Source organism: Chionomys nivalis, chromosome X, assembly GCF_950005125.1.
Source record: "Chionomys nivalis chromosome X, mChiNiv1.1, whole genome shotgun sequence".
NCBI classification, from domain to species: Eukaryota; Metazoa; Chordata; class Mammalia; order Rodentia; family Cricetidae; genus Chionomys; species Chionomys nivalis.
In genome coordinates, this window is record NC_080112.1 from 78,936,041 (window position 1) to 78,949,401 (window position 13,361).

Genomic DNA, 13,361 nt, shown 5'->3' on the forward strand with positions numbered 1-13,361 from the left:
TAAAGTAACCACACTGAAACTATATTAATTGCAATACGTTTTGGCCAATATTTTAAGCATATTTCTAGCTAGCTCTTACATCTTAAATTATCCCATTTCTGTTATTTTATATTTTACTATGAGGTTCATGGCCTACTGGCAAGTTTCCAGCTAGCAGCTTGCATCTTTCTCCTCTGGCAGCTACATAGCATCACCCTGACTTTGTCTTCTTTCTTCTAGCATTCAGTTTAGTTTTCCCTACCTAGCTCTATTCTGCCCTTCACAGGCACAAAGGAGTTTCTTTATTAACTAATGGCACTCACAGCATACAGAGGAGAATCCCACATTACCTCCCCTTTTCTGTCTAAATAAAAAGGAATGTTTTAATTTTAACATAGAAAATTACATGTAACAAAACAGGCATCAAGGAAGAATTATAGTTATAATATTTATATCTACTTTATCTTTTATCATAACTAAGGATAATTATAACCACCAATTCTTCAATTCCATCAAAGACTCCAGAAGGATATAATATTACCTAAGAAAACAGGAAGTACATTGTAAGCAACTTCTAAAACTCCAGAATTGACAGAGACATCTTGCTGCCTGGCCAGTCACCCAGGGTTCTTCTGTACCATTGGGGCATCCATTTTCAGCCTACAGGCCCATTGTAACTGGCAGACTTTTCCATGAAGCAGGAAATTTCAAAGACAATTCTGCCTATATTATCAATTTGTCAGCACATTTTATGTGTCCTTCAGAATGTGTGGTAGACTCTTTCATGAAGCAAGAACACCAAAGGACTGTCTCACTTTCTTAGGCAGCTTCAGCAGTCATTTTTCTGTGGGTCCTGAAAGTTCAGTCAAACAGTTCAAGCAATAGTAGTTTCTTACCCAAATCGCTAACAAATTCTATAAGGAACTTCTTCAGTGCCCATCTTTTCCTTGAAATCGCTGGTGCTGCCAGGAGCAGATGTGTCTCAATGACATGAAAACTCCTAAGTTCTTAAAACATTTTAAATGCTGTATTCTGTAGTCTTTGAAAGGGTTAAAGAATAACTATCCATCTGAAATATATCTCTGTACATCTAGAAAATCTAACTAACATGACTACATCTTGACTAGTATAGATGATTATCTATTAATCTATATTTTTAATTATGCATTACATTTTTAATGAACTACAAACACAATACCTTAATTAAGAGCAGAAATATATATTAAAGAAAATTGATCTTAAATTTTTATGAATAAACGAAGATTCATACCAATGCAAAGTATCCACCTTTATAGCATATTCTCCTTTAAATGTAAACAAACATTTATAAACAATCATTTAGGGAATTTTGGCATAATTCTCTCCAAACTGCTTCCAGCTTTTTGTTAAATGAAGTAATTTTGGGGGGTGTTTATGGAAAATTTGGGGGGGGTCTTAGTCCATCAAACCACATTAGTCTGGAAGGAATCCACAGGTTTTCATCCTCTGCAGAAACAAAAAAAAAGAGCATCTTTTCCAAAGTGACAAGTTTTTAGACCCAAATTTTGAAGTCAAGATACCTTAAAACACACACACACACACACACACAATGTTTAGTTTAGCTTAGCAGTCTATTGAATGAAATGTCCCTTTGTACTTAACTGCTTCATAGTCAAAATATTTAGAGAAAACACAATAATATGCATAATCCATCTTTATGTGGCTTATTTTTTCTTTACCCCTTTAACCTATGACTATATTCTGTCTCTTTAAAGACTTTCTTTTATTTTTAAAAACCATTTACTTCCTTTTATTAATGTCTATATTCTTTTTCTTCTCTCCCAAGCCTAAATACATTTATCCAATAAGGTGACATATTTAGAGATATTTTCCATCTGAATTTGTCTTTATTGTATATTTATTAACCTTTTCTGACCAGGACCCCTTCTTAAAATGCACAGCAGTATGGCTAGGACTAAGGCTGCTTTGTCTTTTGGCCCTGCCTAGTCCAACATGGTTGAGGTCCATTCACTGCCTCTGAGATTGCCGGATGCGAGCCATGCTTAGCATCTCAAATCTGGCAACAAGTTGGCCCATGCTGTGACCAAATAACTTGCAGCACACTGCCCACAAACTCCATTCAAGTGCTCAGCCTTCTAAAAGAGCCAGAGCTTGTGCTGGCAGCAAGGACCAGAAAGTCGCCATTTCAAAACCGCATGTGTTTTTTTTTTTTTTCCTGTGGTTGAGTCAGGAAGACCTCTCTTAAGGAAGCTACATCAAGCCACCAGCAAACAGAGCAAGAAGCTGTGGTAAAATCTGTCTCTTTGTGTCAAGAATTCCACTTTAAGTTCCCTCAGGTTTTTAAGTAGATTTCGTTGACCATGTGATATGGGGTTCCCTTTTGTATACTGTGAATACCATAGGTTAATAAAGAAGCTGCACTGGGCCTGTGCAGGGCAGAATAAAGCTAAGTAGGGAAAACTAAACTGAATGCTGGGAGAAAGAAGGCATTGTCAGGGAAACATCATAACTGCCAGAGGAGAAAGGTGTGAGTCACCAGCTGGAACCTTTCTGGTAGGCCCATGAGCCTCGTGGTAAAATATAAAATAATAGAAATGGGTTAATTTAAGATGTAAGAGCTAGCCAGAAATAAGCTTAAGATATTGACCAAAGAGTATTGCAATTAATATACTTTAAAGTGTGATTATTTGGGAGTCTGGGCAGCCAGGAAATGAATGAGCAGCCTCCACCAACAAGTTGGTGTATTTCTAGCTAACTCTTAGATTACCAATTAACACATTTCTATTAATCTGTGTATCACCACGTGACTGTAGCTTACGAGCAAGATACCAGTGCATCTATCTTTTGTGGGTGGCTACATGGCTTCTCTCTGCCTTTGCCTACTCTTCTCTGTATATCTCTTTCAGCCTGGCTTTATTCTGTCAAGCCATTGTCTAAAAACAGCTTTTTTTAATTAACCAATGGCAGTAAAACATATTCACATCTGACACATAACCTCCAACATGAGTAACTTTAATTTTAGGTATTTTCTATATCAATTTTATAATGCTAGAATATGCAAATCAATGGTTTTAGTACATTAACAAGAAATCATTAAACAAAGAAAAGATTCTGTCATGAGCATCAGTCTTTTCCTTAACAGTGCAAAGAGGTAGAGCAATTTCTCAGTGATCAAGTGGTTGCTTTTACATAGAGTCTGTGTTTGATTCCCAGCACCCACATGATGGCTCATATTATCTGTTAATTCAGATTCATAGAGTCTGATGCCCTCTTCTGGCATCCTTAGGCACCTGAATACACATAAAACTGAATAGTGCATAAAAACTCACATAGGCACATCATAGTCCAGGTAGAATCATTGTTTTGGGGCCCCAGCCTCCTTTTAGAGACTTCAAATGTCACTGTTAGGTGTGCTCATGGTTCACTGCAGATAAATGAAATCATGTACAGAAAGATAATTAAACTTTTTTTGAGAATTAGTTAGTACTCTATATTATATACCATTAATATCATGTCAAAAAGTTTAATATCTATATAGATATAGATATAAATCTTAAAATTTTTGAGATAATATTTAAACCATAAGAACAGCTGTAATAGAGTAAAAGTAAAATCTAAAGATTATGAGATTTGTGAAAATAAAGTAGTCATTAAATATTGGTGTTTCTTCTGTCCCAACAGGATAAAATTTCATAAATATTTGCAAATGCAAGTAGTCTTTTTGTAGTCCCAGTACAATTAAAAATCAAAGCTGTCTTTGGATTTGGAGTGTGACTCTCTCCTTCTCTAAACCCAAGCATGCTTATTAAATTAAAATTAAAAATCTCTGTCTCATGTTAGAAGAACCACCTGATATGGACAGAAGAAAAACAAATATTAAGGACTACTTTAATACCACTAATATCATAGTCCTTTGATTTTATTTTTACTCTTTAACAGTTTTTCTTAAGGTATCAATATACCTCAAAATTTATGATTCATATATATACATATATATATATGTATATATCTCTATCTATCTATATAAAACTTCTGTCATGATATTAATGGACACATAAAGTACTAAATAATTCTAGAATAAGGCTTAATTTAGCTTCCTATACAAGACTTAAGGTTTAAGTCTTCATCAGGTAACTCAGAATTAACTTTTTGTATTCTGAAATACATAATGAAGTATTGTCCTTTAACTTATTTGAGATCTGCAGCATATGATATTTAAAATGTTTAAGTTTTTTGCAGTGAATAAAGGCCATGTCTAATGGCAATTCTGAAGTCTCCAAAAGGATGATTGAGCCTTATATTCCTCTTTTTGCCCAGCCATATCATTCCCTTTCTGTCTGTACAGACCTTCTGATCTCTATGATTATCTAGTGGATAGCTCCACATTCTGATTTTCAGGCAAACTTCATTAGAGTACAAACAAGATACCACCACATTTATTCATTTATATGTTGGTTCTGTAAAGTCATTGATAAATAAGCTACAATCAATATAACCACTGAGTAGAGAATATAGGGCTAGGATGGAAGGATGCATTTTTCTAGGAGGGAGAAATAGAATAGGTAATTATAGATGGTTGAAGGCCTAAGAATGGAACAGGATAAAACAGGGAGAGTATGAAAGAGGAAATGAGTGAAGGAAATATGAGGAGTAATAGTCAAATGTAAGGGCCAGTTGAGGGGTCATAAAAAGCCTAATACAATATAAGCTTCCTATAATATATACATATGTGAAGATGATCTAAGTAACATCACCAATAAATGGAAAGAAAATGTCTCAACTGTAAATCTATTGTCAACAAAATGGAGCTTCCAATACTGAGAATGGGTTACATCCAACAAGAATTGTTCGAAGGGGACCCATGGACCCAAACAGCCAAGGATGTTGTCAAGGGTGGCTCTTCCCAACTTATGAAGTCCCTATTGATGAAGATAGCATCTTCAAAACTCATTGAACATAGAGAAATAGAGCAGGGGCTTACCTAGAACCTTCACTTGTAAAGATAAATGTTCATGGTACTGGTAGGTACTTTGCATGCTACCAAAGGTGAACAGTAAATATTAACCCAGCTACAAATCCTTTGATCTACAAGACTAAACTGCCCGTGAGATATACTGACACAAAGCTTGAAGTAACAAGCCAATATTTGACACAATAAGGCCTATTCTACGATATGATTTGGAACCCATTGCAAATGCTTCTTGGGTATTTAGGGCCATGGGCCCAGGGGAAAACAAAGGGAGCCTCCAAACTTTTTTGCCACAGTACAGATATACTCATTTTTTCAGTAAAAATAAAAGTTTTATCAAAAGAACTTCCAGATTGAGGAGGCCTGTCCTACAATACAAATTGATAGACTTTGGACTTTTCTCTTTTTAAGACACTTCTAGCTTTAGAAGGTCAAACAACATAGCCTGAATAAATCAAGCTGTGTTCCTATCTGGACCTGAAAATTCCTTCTGGGTAAACTAAACTACACTACTCTCCTTAATGAAAAGGCAAACAAATACATGACAAAAGAGACCCAAATATGTCTTCCTGAATACTCTGAGTACAGAAATTTCAGAGTATTTTATTCCTGTCTCTTCAGTTCCTGACTTGGAGTTTTGTTCAGATTCCTAATGTTCTCTCTTACCCTTACATTGCAACAAGTCACTGTTTCTCTGTTTAATAGTAATAGCCCAATGTTGTTAAATAGAACCACAAAAAATAAGGCCAATTGCCAAGTAAAAACTATCCCAAATGACTCAAAAGAACCTCATGTAGCTGATCAGAGAACAAAGACAAACAGGAAAGAAAGGCTTGAGGCATACCTCAGAGAAAGAGTATCAAAGGGTAAGATTATTTTTTGATACTACAAACCAAAATTCAAATAGTTTTTGTTTGTTTCTTTTGTTTCACTAAGTAGAGTTAAAAAGTAGCTGATGTTGGCTGAAGTGGAAAGATAAGAAAATATTTTAATGATTTAAGCAATTGTTGGCCACTTCCACCTTTCTTCTTCATTCAATGTTGTTCATTCTCTGTGATTGGCAGATTTTCTCAAAATGTGCCTATATCCCTCTATCACTGACATTTTGTTTGGAACTTGAAGATCACAAAATATGCTCCCTGCCAGGTCAGGACAGCCATCCTCAATAAGCCAAATAAAATTCCAAATAAAATATTGAAAGCAGAAAAAGCTGAAAATGTGACCACACTATGAAGAGCAACAAAGAACCAGTAAACACTGTAACCTGAAAGACCCTCGGGGAGGACCTTCCCTCAGGAGGAGACCCCTGAACCCAAGGAACAGTCCGAGATCACTGGCTGCAAATAGCAAGAGGTTTATTGGGTGTACACAGGTACCTGCGGGCGGCAAAGTCTTTTGGAGGACTTGCGCACCCTGCAGTCTGGGAGAAGGTCTTTTTATAGGAAAAGGGCAGCAGAGGCAGGCATATAGAAGCAGATGGATGGTTACAGGGATCCCATTGGTCAGTTCGAATGAGGCGATGGGTTCACTTGGGGACAAGCTCCTCAGGGACATGTAGATCTGATAATAGCTGACTTGGCCCTATCTAGGGCACATGTAGTTTTTCCCAGAACTTTTTGTTCCCCTCCTAGGCCTGATGTATATCCTGTTTGGCAGCCTAGGAGTACGGACTTTACCTTGAACTTACACTTGTTTGTGTGAAAGCCTTGCAAAATGGCATTACAGCAGCTAAGCTGGGGTCTTTCAAACTTAACATTTTCTTCCTAAATACATGCACACACACACACACAGATAGGTATAGAATAGGATAAATGAACCACTGCTGCAATAAAGTAACCCATGAACAGCTCAGCCTGTTCGGCCGCTGGGACCAAATCATGAGGCCAACTGGGAGGGCAGTAGTTCCTTTGTCTCAATAGCCTGCCTGCAGCAAGCAAGGTAGGCCCTTTGTTTACAAGCTACCCAAGCAACACAGAGATCCGATCTCAGCACCAGGAGAGCCATCACTGGGATGAGTCAGTTTCTGACCTGTGGCAGCAGCCCGGTACAGGGAACTCAGACGTTCCTCATCCCCCCTATACTTCCTGGTCTTCCTGCAGGGGCTATACCCCTGGGATACGGCCTCTCTCTTTCTATCCCACCCAGCTTGCATCCAGAACCCTCCCCCCTTCTGCCCCCTCCCCTCTTCTGGCACAAAACATCACCCAGCTCAGTCTGTTCGGATGCAGTGACCGAATTGTGAGGGCAACCAGGAGGGTGATAGTTCCTTTGTCTAAATAGCCTGCCTGCAGCAAACAAGGTAGGCCCTTTGTTTACGAGCTACCCAAGCAGCATGGAGATCTGATCTAGACATCAGGAGAGCCATCACTGGGGAGCGACATCACTGGGAAGGTATATCAGTGGGCAAGAAAACCTGATCCTGGAAAAGAAGATCCATAGGGGAGCATTTGGAGGAAGAGTAAGAGTTGGGCAGGGGCCAATGCAAGAATTTACCCAGCAATCTGAAAAACAACATGAAACTACCAGAACCCAGCGACCTAACAACAGGAGGACATGAACACCTTAATCAAGAAGAAGTAGAAAAAATTGACTTTATGAAAGTGATAGAGGCCCTTAAACAGCATGTAAAAAAACACCCTTATAGAAATGGATGAGAAGTATAACAGAAAGTTTGAAGAATTGAGTAAATCAGTGAATGGTACCCTAGGAAACCAAGGAAAAATAATCAAACATATAATGGAAACAGTTCAAGACTTGAAAACTGAAATGGAGGGAAGGAAGAAAACACAAACAGAGGGTTGGCTGGACATGGAAAATCTAGGTAAATGAATAGAGACTACAGAAACAAGCATAACCAACCGAATACAAGAGATAGAAGAGTCTCAGATTCTAATGATACCATAGAGAAAATAAACGATCTGATCAAAGAAGACAGCAAATCCAATTAACTCTCATCACAAAACATTCAGGAAATCTGGGACACAATAAAAAGAGCAAACTTAAGAATAATAGGAGTAGAAGAAGGAGAAGAAGTGCAGCTCAATGGTCCAGAAAATACATTTCATAAACTTATAGAAGAAAACTTTCAGAACCTAAAGAAAGATATACCTATGAAGGTTCAAGAGGCATACAGAACACTGAATAGACTGGATCAAAGAAAATCCCCTCACCATAAAATAATCAAAACACTAAGCATACAGAATAAAGAAAGAATATTAAGAGCTGCAAAGGAAAAAGGCCAAGTTACTTATAAAGGTAAACCTATCAGACTTACACCTGACTTCTCTATGGAAACCATGAAAGCCAGAAGGTCCTGGATAGAGGTACTGCAGAAACTATGAGACCAAGGATGCAAGCCCAGACTACTATACCCAGCCAAGCTTTTGTTCACTATAAATGGAGAAAACAAAAATTTCCAGGATAAAAACAAATTTAAACAATACGTAGCCACAAATCCAGCCTTACAGAAAGTAATAGAAGGAAAATCACTAACCAAGGAGTCCAACAATGCCCACAATAACACAAACATGTAGAGATCCTTCACCAGCACAACCCGAAGAAGGGAAACACACAAACTCTACTACCAAAAAAGTGTCCAGAGTTAACAACCACTGGTCATTAATATCACTTAATGTCAATGGACTCAACTCACCTGTAAAAAGGCACAGGCTAAGAGATTGGATACAAAAACAGGATCCAACATTCTGCTGTTTACAAGAAACACACCTCAACCACAAAGACAGGCACCTACTCAGAGTAAAGGACTGGGAAAAGGCTTATCAAACTAATGGACCTAAGAAACAGCAGGTGTGGCCATACTAATTTCTAACAAAGCTGACTTCAAACTTAAGTCAATCAGAAGAGATGGAGAGGGATATTTTCTACTCATAACAGGAACAATTCATCAGGATGAAGTCTCAATCCTGAATATCTATGCCCCTAATATAAAAGCACCCAGTACGTAAAAGAAACATTGCTAAAACTCAAGGCAGCCATCAAACTGCACACATTAATAGTAGGAGACTTTAACACTCATCTCTCACCAATGGACAGGTCAATTAGACAGAAACCTAACAGAGAAATAAGAGAATTAATGGAGGTAATGAATCAAATGGACTTAACAGACATCTATAGAATATTCCACCCAAATAGGAAAGAATATACCTTCTTCTCTGCAGCTCATGGAACCTTCTCGAAAACTGAACACATACTTGGTAACAAAGCAAACTTCCACAGTTACAAAAAAAATATTAGTAACCACCTGTGTCTTATTGGATCACCATGGATTAAAGTTAGAATTCAACAACAATGCTACCCCCAGAAAGCCTACAAACTCATGGAAACTGAGAAGTCAACTACTGAACCACACCTGGATCAAGGAAGAAATAAAGAAAGAAATTAAAATCTTCCTTGAATTCAATGAAAATAAAGAAACAACATATTCAAACCTATGGGACACTATGAAAGCAGTACTAAGAGGAAAGTTCATAGCACTAAGTGCCCACTTAAAGAAAACAGAGAAAGCACATGTTGGAGACTTAACAGCCCACCTGAAAGCTCTAGAAAAAAAAGAAGCAGACTCACCTAGAAGAAGTAGAAGACTGGAAATAATCAAACTGAGGGCTGAAATCAACAAAATAGAAACACAGAAAACAATCCAAAGAATCAATGAAACAAAAAGCTGGTTCCTGGAGAAAATCAACAAGATTGAAAAACCCCTATCCAAACTAATCAAATGGCAGAGAGAATATGCAAATTAATAAGATCAGAAATGAAAAGGGGGACATAACCACAGACACAGAGGAAATTCAAAGATTCATTAGATCTTACTACAAAAGCCTGTATGCCACAAAACTGGAAAATGTAAAAGAAATGGACATTTTTTTAGATAAATACCATATACCAAAGTTAAACCAGGACCAGGTGAACAATCTAAATAGATCTGTTAGTCGCGAAGAATTAGAAGTTGTTATCAAAAACCTCCCTACCAAAAAAAGCCCAGGACCAGTGCAGAATTCTACCAGAACTTCCAAGAAGACCTAATACCTATACTCCTTAATGTATTTCACAATATAGAAACAGAAGAGTCATTGCCAAATTCCTTTTATGAAGCTACAGTTACTCTGATACCAAAACCACAAGAAGACTCAACCAAGAAAGAGAATTACAGGCCAATCTCACTCATGAACATTGATGCAAAAATCCTCAATAAAATACTGGCAAACTGAATCCAAGAACACATTAGAAAAATTATCCATTATGATCAAGTAGGCTTCATCCCAGAGATGCAGGGCTGGTTCAACTTATGAAAATCTATCAATGTAATCCATCATATAAATAAACTGAAAGAAAAAAACCATATAATCGTTTCATTAGATGCTGAAAAAGCATTTGACAAAATTCAACATCCCTTTATGATAAAAGTCTTGGAGAGATTAGGGATACAAGGGTCATACCTAAATATAATAAAAGCTTTTTACAGCGAGCTGACAGCAACATCAAATTAAATGGAGCGAAACTCAAAGCCATCCCACTAAAATCAGGAACATGACAAGGATGTCCACTCTCTCCATACCTCTTCAGTATAGTGCTTGAAGTTCTAGCAATAGCAATAAGACAACATAAGGGGATAAAGGGGATTCGAATTGGAAAGGAAGAAGTTAAACTTGCATTATTTGCAGATGATATGATAGTGTACATAAGTGACTCCAAAAACTCCACCAAAGACCTCCTACAGCTGATAAACACCTTTAGTAATGTGGGAGGATACAAGATCAACTTCAAAAAATCAGTTGCCCTCCTATACACAAAGGATATGGAAGCAGAGAGGGAAATCAGAGAAGCATCACCTTTCACGAAAGCCACAAACAGCATAAAATATCTTGGGGTAACTCTAACCAAGGAAGTGAAAGGTCTATTTGACAAGAACTTTAAGGCATTGAAGAAAGAAATTGAAGAGGATACCAGAAAATGGAAGGATCTCCCTTGCTCTTGGATTGGGAGGAACAACATAGTAAAAATGGCAATTCTACCAAAGGCAATTTATAGATTCAATGCAATCCCCATCAATGTCCCATCAAAATTCTTCACAAATCTTGAGAGGATAATAATCAACTTTATATGGAAAAACAAAAAACTCAGGATAGCCAAAACAATCTTATACAATAAAGGAACTTCTGGAGACATTACTATCCCTGACTTCAAACTCTAATACAGAGCTACAGTAAAGAAAGCAGCGTGGTATTGGCATAAAAACAGAGAAGTCGTCCAATGGAATCGTATAGAAGACCCGCATTTTAACCCACAAACATATGAACATCTCATTTTTGATAAAGGAGCTAAAAGTATACAATGGAAGAAAGAAAGCATCTTCAACAAATGGTGCTGGCACAACTGGATGTCAACTTGTAGAAGAATGAAAATAGACCCATATCTATCACCATGCACAAAACTCAAGTCCAAATGGATCAAAGACCTCAATATCAATCTGAACACACTGAACCTGATAGAAGAGAAAATGTGAAGTACCCTACAACATATGGGCACAGGAGATCGCTTTCTATGTATAACCCTAGTAGCATAGACATTAAGGGCAACATTGAATAAATGGGACCTTCTGAAACTGAGAAGCTTCTGTAAAGCAAAGGACACTGTCACTAAGGCAAAATGGCAACCTACTGACTGGGAGAAGATCTTCACCAACCCCGCAACAGAAAGGTCTGATCTCCAAAATACATAAAGAACTCAAGAAACTAGACTTTAAAATGCTAATTAACCCAATTAAAAAAATGGGGCACTAAACCCAACAGGGAATTCTCAACAGAAGAAGTTCAAATGGCCAGAAGACATTTAAGGTCATGCTCAACCTCTCTAGCAATCAGGGAAATGCAAATCAAAACAACTTTGAGATATCATCTTACACCTGTCAGAATGGCTAAAATCAAAAACACCAAGGATAGCCTTTGCTGGAGAGGTTGTAGAGGAAGGGGTACCCTCATCCATTGCTGGTGGGAATGCAAACTTCTCCAACCACTTTGGAAATCAGTGTGGCGGTTTCAAAGGAAATTCTGGATCAACCTACCCCAGGACCCAACAATACTACTCTTGGGAATATACCCAAGAGATGCCCTATCATATTACAAAAACATTTGTTCAACTATGTTCATAGCAGCATTACCTGGATGTCCTTCAATGGAAGAATGGATGAAGAAAGTGTGGAATATATATACATTAGAATAATACTCAGCGGTAAAAAACAGTGACTTCTTGAATTTTGCATGCAAATGGATGGAAATAGAAAACACTATCCTGAGTGAGGTGTCCCAGACCCAAAAAGATGAACATGGGATGTACTCACTCATAATTGGTTTCTAGCCATAAATAAATGACATTGAGTCTATAATTTTTGATCATAAAGAAGCTAAATAAGAAGGTGAACCCAAAGAAAAACATATAGTTATCCTCCTGGATATGGGAAGTAGACAAGATTGCCGAGCAAAAATTGGAATCTTGGGGGTGGGGTGGGATAGTGGTAAGGGGAAATGGGGAGAGAAATGTGAGAAGGGGAGGATGGGGGGAACTTGGGGAATTGGGATGGTTGGGATAAAGGATGGATGGATATGGGAGCAGGGAAGCATATATCTTAATTAAGGGTTGCATCTTAGGGTTGGCAAGAGACTTGATCCTAGAGGGGCTCCCAGGTGCCCAGGGGGATGTCCCCAGTTAATTCCGTGGGCAGCTGAGGATAGGGAACCTGAAATGGCCCTATCCTATAGCCATACTGATGAATATCTTGCATATCACCATAGAACCTTCATCTGGCAATGGATGGGAGATAGAGACAGAGACCCACATTGGAGCACTGGAATGAGCTCCCAAGGTCCCAATGAGGAGCAGAAGGAGGGAGAACATGAGCAAGGAAGTCAGGACCGTGAGTGGTGCACCCACCCACTGAGACAGAGGGACTGATCTATTGGGGGCTCAGCAAGGCCAGCTGTACTGGAACTGAAAAAGCATGGGATAAAACCTGACTCTCTGAACATGGTGGATAATGAGGGCTGATGAGAAACCAAGGACAATGGCACTGGGCTTTGATCCTACTTCATGTTCTGGCTTTGTGGGAGCCTAGCCAGTTTGGATGCTCACCTTCATAGACCTATATGGAGGGTGGAGGACCTTGGACTTTCCACAGTGCAGGGAACCCTGAGTGCTCTTCCGACTGGAGCGGGAGGGGGAAAGGATTAGGGGGAGGGGGAGAGAAGTGGGAGGAGGGGGAGGGAAATGGGAGGCTGGGAGGAGGCAGAAATTTTTTTCAATAAAAAAATCAAAAGAAATATATGTCTGAAAATGCCATAATAAAATCTATTGCTTTGCTTGAAAAAAAAAGTAACCCATGAAATATAAAACACAGTAC